The 5830-nt window shown below is 41.8% G+C and overlaps 1 non-coding gene and 2 pseudogenes across 1 annotated transcript; all 3 read right to left on the bottom strand.

Annotated features, from left to right (window-relative positions):
• Window positions 1–719: 719 nt before the first annotated feature.
• Window positions 720–838, bottom strand: LOC148670226 (5S ribosomal RNA; annotated as a pseudogene).
• A 537-nt stretch (window positions 839–1375) lies between these two features.
• Window positions 1376–1484, bottom strand: LOC148670225 (5S ribosomal RNA; annotated as a pseudogene).
• A 537-nt stretch (window positions 1485–2021) lies between these two features.
• LOC148670224 (5S ribosomal RNA) lies at window positions 2022–2140 on the bottom strand. The gene has a single exon (XR_015938340.1). It is a non-coding gene; the product is annotated as a 5S ribosomal RNA (ribosomal RNA).
• Between the last annotated feature and the right edge of the window lie 3690 nt (window positions 2141–5830).

Genomic DNA, 5830 nt, shown 5'->3' with positions numbered 1-5830 from the left:
AATAAAGGTGGGTCAGTGTAAACTGTTTATTCTGGACCAGACTTCGTCATGTGTGATATGTCATGACTTCTTATATTAAGTTTTATCTTTATATTTAGTTCTACATGTGTAATAGATGCGATGTGTGTCCATAAAAAGGTTTCTCCAGGGGAAAATCATGTTGGTTTTAAAACCGTGTTTCCTTTTTAGGGTACGTTTGCATTCCAAGTGTGGGGTTTTTGCCTTTTTATCATATTTTGGATGTGAATCCGTGGTATTTTTGCTGAGACAAGTTGCCTTTCTTATACGTGGAGGGATCTGCTCGTGAGATGTCCGCTTGGTCCATTTCTGAGCTCAGTATAAGGTGTAGAAAGCATGACTGTCATCATAACCCGCATCTCACCCAGGTGTGGAATAATGTTGTGACTATTGCTTCAGCAATAACATGCTGATTGCATGTTTCTAGATGGGTATAACAGAGATCTCAACTACTGAGGGGCCTTATTAATAAAGTCTCCACAGCCGAAGCGCTGTGTCTCTTTTCAGCTGGCGATAAACCTTTCCTCGATCCTTTGCAGACTTGTAAAACTGTTCCTGATCAGAATAAAAAACGCTCACGCTAATACACAAGCACCCGTGTCTCGCCAAAGCTGACAAATAAACAGACGGACAAGCCGCACTGCACGTGTGAACAGGGGAATGAGCGATCGAGCGGGGATAGGGCGCCTACTGCGCTTAAAAGCTTACAGCACCTGGTATTCCCAGGCGGTCTCCCATCCAAGTACTAACCAGGCCCATCCCTGTTTAGCTTCCGAGATCAGACGAGATCAGGCGTGCTCAAGGGTGTGTGGCCGTAAGCGAGAGCAAGGCTCGCTGGCACCCTTCTTATTGAGAGGACAGCTCCGTCACCTCTTTTACGACGCTGCTTTTTTTCCCTTGCGTTTTTCTCTTCTTCCCACGTTCTCTCTCTTCACTGCCTTCGTCCCCGCTCTATTTCACTTCAGCCTTTCACTCTTGCTTCCTTCCAATGAGGACGGAGCTGCGGGAGAAAGGGCGCTATAGAGGATCGCTGTGGAGAGCTGCTGCTGTGCTTTGACATCTGAGCTCTGTGGAAAACGATCTCAATACAATTCTTAAAAACGCGACTCTCCGAACGCCAGCCGAACAAGTCTCCACAGCCGAAGCGCTGTGTCTCTTTTCAGCTGGCGATAAACCTTTCCTCGATCCTTTGCGGACTTGTAAAACTGTTCCTGATCAGAATAAAAAATGCTCACGCTAATACACAAGCACCCGTGTCTCGCCAAAGCTGACAAATAAACAGACGGACAAGCCGCACTGCACGTGTGAACAGGTGAATGAGCGAGCGAGCGGCGATAGGGCTCCTCCTGCGCTTAAAAGCTTACAGCACCTGGTATTCCCAGGCGGTCTCCCATCCAAGTACTAACCAGGCCCATCCCTGTTTAGCTTCCGAGATCAGACGTGCTCAAGGGGGTGTGGCCGTAAGCGAGAGCAAGGCTCGCTGGCATCCTTCTTATTGAGAGGACAGCTCCGTCACCTCTTTTACGACGCTGCTTTTTTTCCCTTGCGTTTTTCTCTTCTTCCCACGTTCTCTCTCTTCAGTGCCTTCGTCCCCGCTCTATTTCACTTCAGCCTTTCACTCTTGCTTCCTTCCAATGAGGACGGAGCTGCGGGAGAAATGGCGCTATAGAGGATCGCTGTGCAGAGCTGCTGCTGTGCTTTGACATCTGAGCTCTGTGGAAAACGATCTCAATACAATTCTGAAAAACGCGACTCTCCGAACGCCAGCTGAACAAGTCTCCACAGCCGAAGCGCTGTGTCTCTTTTCAGCTGGCGATAAACCTTTCCTCGATCCTTTGCGGACTTGTTAAACTGTTCATGATCAGAATAAAAAAAGCTCACGCTAATACACAAGCACCCGTGTCTCGCCAAAGCTGACAAATAAACAGACGGACAAGCCGCACTGCACGTGTGAACAGGGGAATGAGCGAGCGAGCGGGGATAGGGCGCCTCCTGCGCTTAAAAGCTTACAGCACCTGGTATTCCCAGGCGGTCTCCCATCCAAGTACTAACCAGGCCCATCCCTGTTTAGCTTCCGAGATCAGACGAGATCAGGGGTGCTCAAGGGGGTGTGGCCGTAAGCGAGAGCAAGGCTCGCTGGCACCTTTCTTATTGAGAGGACAGCTCCGTCACCTCCTTTACGACGCTGCTTTTTTTCCCTTGCGTTTTTCTCTTCTTCCCACGTTCTCTCTCTACACTGCCTTCGTCCCCGCTCTATTTCACTTCAGCCTTTCACTCTTGCTTCCTTCCAATGAGGACGGAGCTGCGGGAGAAAGGGCGCTATAGAGGATCGCTGTGGAGAGCTGCTGCTGTGCTTTGACATCTGAGCTCTGTGGAAAACGATCTCAATACAATTCTGAAAAACGCGACTCCCCGAACGCCAGCCGAACAAGTCTTTAAGTGGAAATCTAATAAGTAAATTGATTCTTAAAATGTAGAGAGCTTTGGAAAGAAATATATTGGGGCTTTTAGATAATATATTTCAAGGATGTAATTGCTGTGCGACAGTACGTGCAGAATTTTAGAAAACAGTGCGTCAACAAAGTACACTGTTTAGGTTACTTTAGAAGACAATGTACCAAAACAATATATGCTGTCTGGGTCGTTAGAATTAGCTGAAAGTAACTGATAAGCTTTGAATAACATATCTAGTGCTTCTTCTTTCGCTTTTTGATGTAATCTGTTTTCTCTTAGGGAAAGTGGAAGTTTTAGAATGGACAAAGCGCTGAGCTTTTTTACAGCGCAACGTCTTATGAAAACCCTGTACTGCTTGTAACAAATTGAGTCTCTGGTTGCTCCCAATATTGAAATAAAGACCTTACTCAGGTGAGAACTCTCTCTTGTGGCTTCCTTGATAGTTATATTTCCATGACACCGGTTTTAATGTCTGTAGATTGTATCTTATTTTTATTTTTTGTTTTGTTTCATGTTCATATTATGTGTTTTCACCCAGTTGACTCCAGTTAATAACAGTTCACCCAGTTAATAGCCACTTTTTATGCGCGAAAAACGGGTGATCTTTCTATCTCGTGATCAGCTTAGTATCTTTCTGTAAGTTTTTTTCTTCTTAATTAAACGTTTAAAATACATGAATTTCATAAAGACAACACACGCTTCGAACAGAAAAAAATCATATTCTGTTCTCTTCCTAGTATGTATAACAGATCAGCAGGTCTTATTTTCCCAATTGCTTTTTTCCACTGTATTTATCATAATGGCTAGCCAATGTCCTCTCTTAGCTAGGTAATGTTACTTGTGGATGTGCTTCTGCGTTGCGTAGAAGCACATGTATCCATAGAAAGTGTATTATACTACTATTTGAGCTACAGTACATAAAAATAATTATATCGTTATTAATTTCTTTAGGTACGTGATTCTATATTATATTCCCTATTAATCAAATTCTAAAAGTATGCTTTTGTTTACTCCGATAACGAGCACATTCACAGAAAATGTTAATATCTTATGACTTTTCACAAAGTATATAAAGTTAAGATGGTCAGAAGGAGCATGTAAAAACGTTTCCGAAACGTGGTAAAATCTTACTACATGTAAGACTTTGATGCTTAAAATGTTTAGGAAGAAAGTGGAATACTGGTGTGTATTTTTTCTTTAAACTACCAATACCAGCCATATACAGTTTACACTATATGTTTATGTTCCTAAATTAATATAGTTTATGGTGGTGTATCGTGGTTGTAGAGGTTTGATGGGTTTACTGAGACAATTATTAATTGTAGCAGTAATCACGAGGTTGTTCGTTGTGGCTTTTAGAAAATCAATCGTCAGAACAACTAACAACGCACACACACGGGTTCAATACACGAGATACATTTATTCATATAAATTGTGCACCAAACATATACTAGTCTGCCTGGATACGAGCGGCAGACCTTACTGTGAGGGTTATCAATATACAAGGTATATAATCTCGAAGAGATGCAAACACAAAGATACACAGCAGAGAATATATGTCAATATATATCTTCGGTTACCAAATCGCTAATCAGTGTTATTACCCACTGTTACTCTAAACTCGGAAGTAAATACATTACTCATGGATTAAATTGATAACTTTTTTTGAGGTACAACTGAATTCTCGAGACAGAATGTAGAACATGGGGTTTACTTATCCACTGTGTATGGATTTGGAATCTCCCAGCACGAACACCAAACCAGCTGACAAGCTCTGTTGCAGCCTCTGTTCCAGCAGTTGTCCAATGGGCGTTGTCCTGGCGTCCTCTGGCTACCAGTCTGAATCCATCAAGAAGACAGGAATTTTAATATCGCACTGCCGTCTTGTGGACAAAATATTTGTTCAGCTCTAACGTCTGTGTGCGTTGACAAGGCATCTCAAAAGGAGGTATTAAATAAGAAAATGATCCTTTCTGTTACCATTCCTGTGGTTGGAGCGTTGTTTCACCCTTTTACGTTCTACAATATTTACAGACAAGGTTTTATCACTGGAGTTGTACAGAACAAGTGTGCATCAGTCCATGAAAATCATCAGTACTGCTGTTTTTCTATGCATAGTTTAATCAAGAGCACTTAAAACATGCAAAAGATGGATTGTGGTCTGTGAGCACCTGCACATCTTCGAAAGTTCTCTATGTCGGGGGTGTAGCTTAGTGGTAGAGTGCTTGTCTTACATGTATGAGGTCCCAGGTTCAATCCCTAGCATCTTCAAGTGCTTTATGTTACTGTGCTCACATCGCAGTCTTCTGTCGAGTGAGAACTCTTTGCTCGTGTTCATAGAGAGCCAGGTTTACACAATTAAACTCAAAAGTGCTACAGTGTTCTCTGCAGTTTTAGATGTACCTCCAAAGCATTTAGTTCTGTTAACTACCAAAGAATGTGAACTAATTTAAAGTCACATTCAGGAAATCCAGAGGACGTCTTCACACTTGTCGTGGCTGTTGCAGAAAAACCTCACCCGGGATTTCCTGAGAGATCATTCACCGAGCGAGTCCTCCCTCTGGATTCCGCACTGAGCTGAAAGCTGCGCGAATTCCTCACTGCGTGTCCTGTACTGTGTAGCACAGTGACAAGAATGCCTTGAGTTCTTTTCCGTATGTGAAGGAAAATGCAAAAGAGCATGAAAAGTATTGATGGAATAAAATATCCATGGTACAACTCGAGAAAGAACTGACGGACAAAACAATGCCATTTGATGATTACAAGAGAAACACAACCGTCCGAATATGGGCTTGGATCCTGAACGCTTGTGTTAAAAGACAAAGCAAAGGATATAACCTGTAAATGTCTTCATGTCTTACAGTTTATGAAATAACACAATTTCTTACTTTCTTGATAATTTCTTACTATTGATAGATGCTTTTTTTAATTTTAACAGAATCACAATTACAGAAATTTGGGGTTAAACTGTTATTCACATATTCTAACGAAGAGAAACGTTAGTGTCTTCCGGTGTGTGAGCCCATTTCTCAAATAAGAAAAAAATAAGTTATATAAATTGAATTATTCTATTTTGTAGGCTTGCATAGTCTTATTCATATTTCAGTTAAACCTTTTCTTCTGTAGTAATTTCATTTGATATTGTATTAGTCCTGATTTACAATTTTTGGACATGGTTCATCTTAAATCATTTGTATTTAGTTTCAGTTTTGGAAAATCGTGCCCAGAAGCTACTAAAACTGGTAATGTTTGCATAATGTGTAATGCAATAGTAGCATTTTGGGTGGGAAAACAAAAGGTATTTCTTGGTATTAATCCTAACACTTCATAAGCGGTGTTCGAGGATTTCTCGCTTCAG

Source organism: Lepisosteus platostomus, chromosome 5 (genome assembly GCF_059453375.1).
Source record: "Lepisosteus platostomus isolate fLepPlt1 chromosome 5, fLepPlt1.hap1, whole genome shotgun sequence".
NCBI classification, from domain to species: Eukaryota; Metazoa; Chordata; class Actinopteri; order Semionotiformes; family Lepisosteidae; genus Lepisosteus; species Lepisosteus platostomus.
This window is presented reverse-complemented; position numbering and strand designations above follow the sequence as displayed.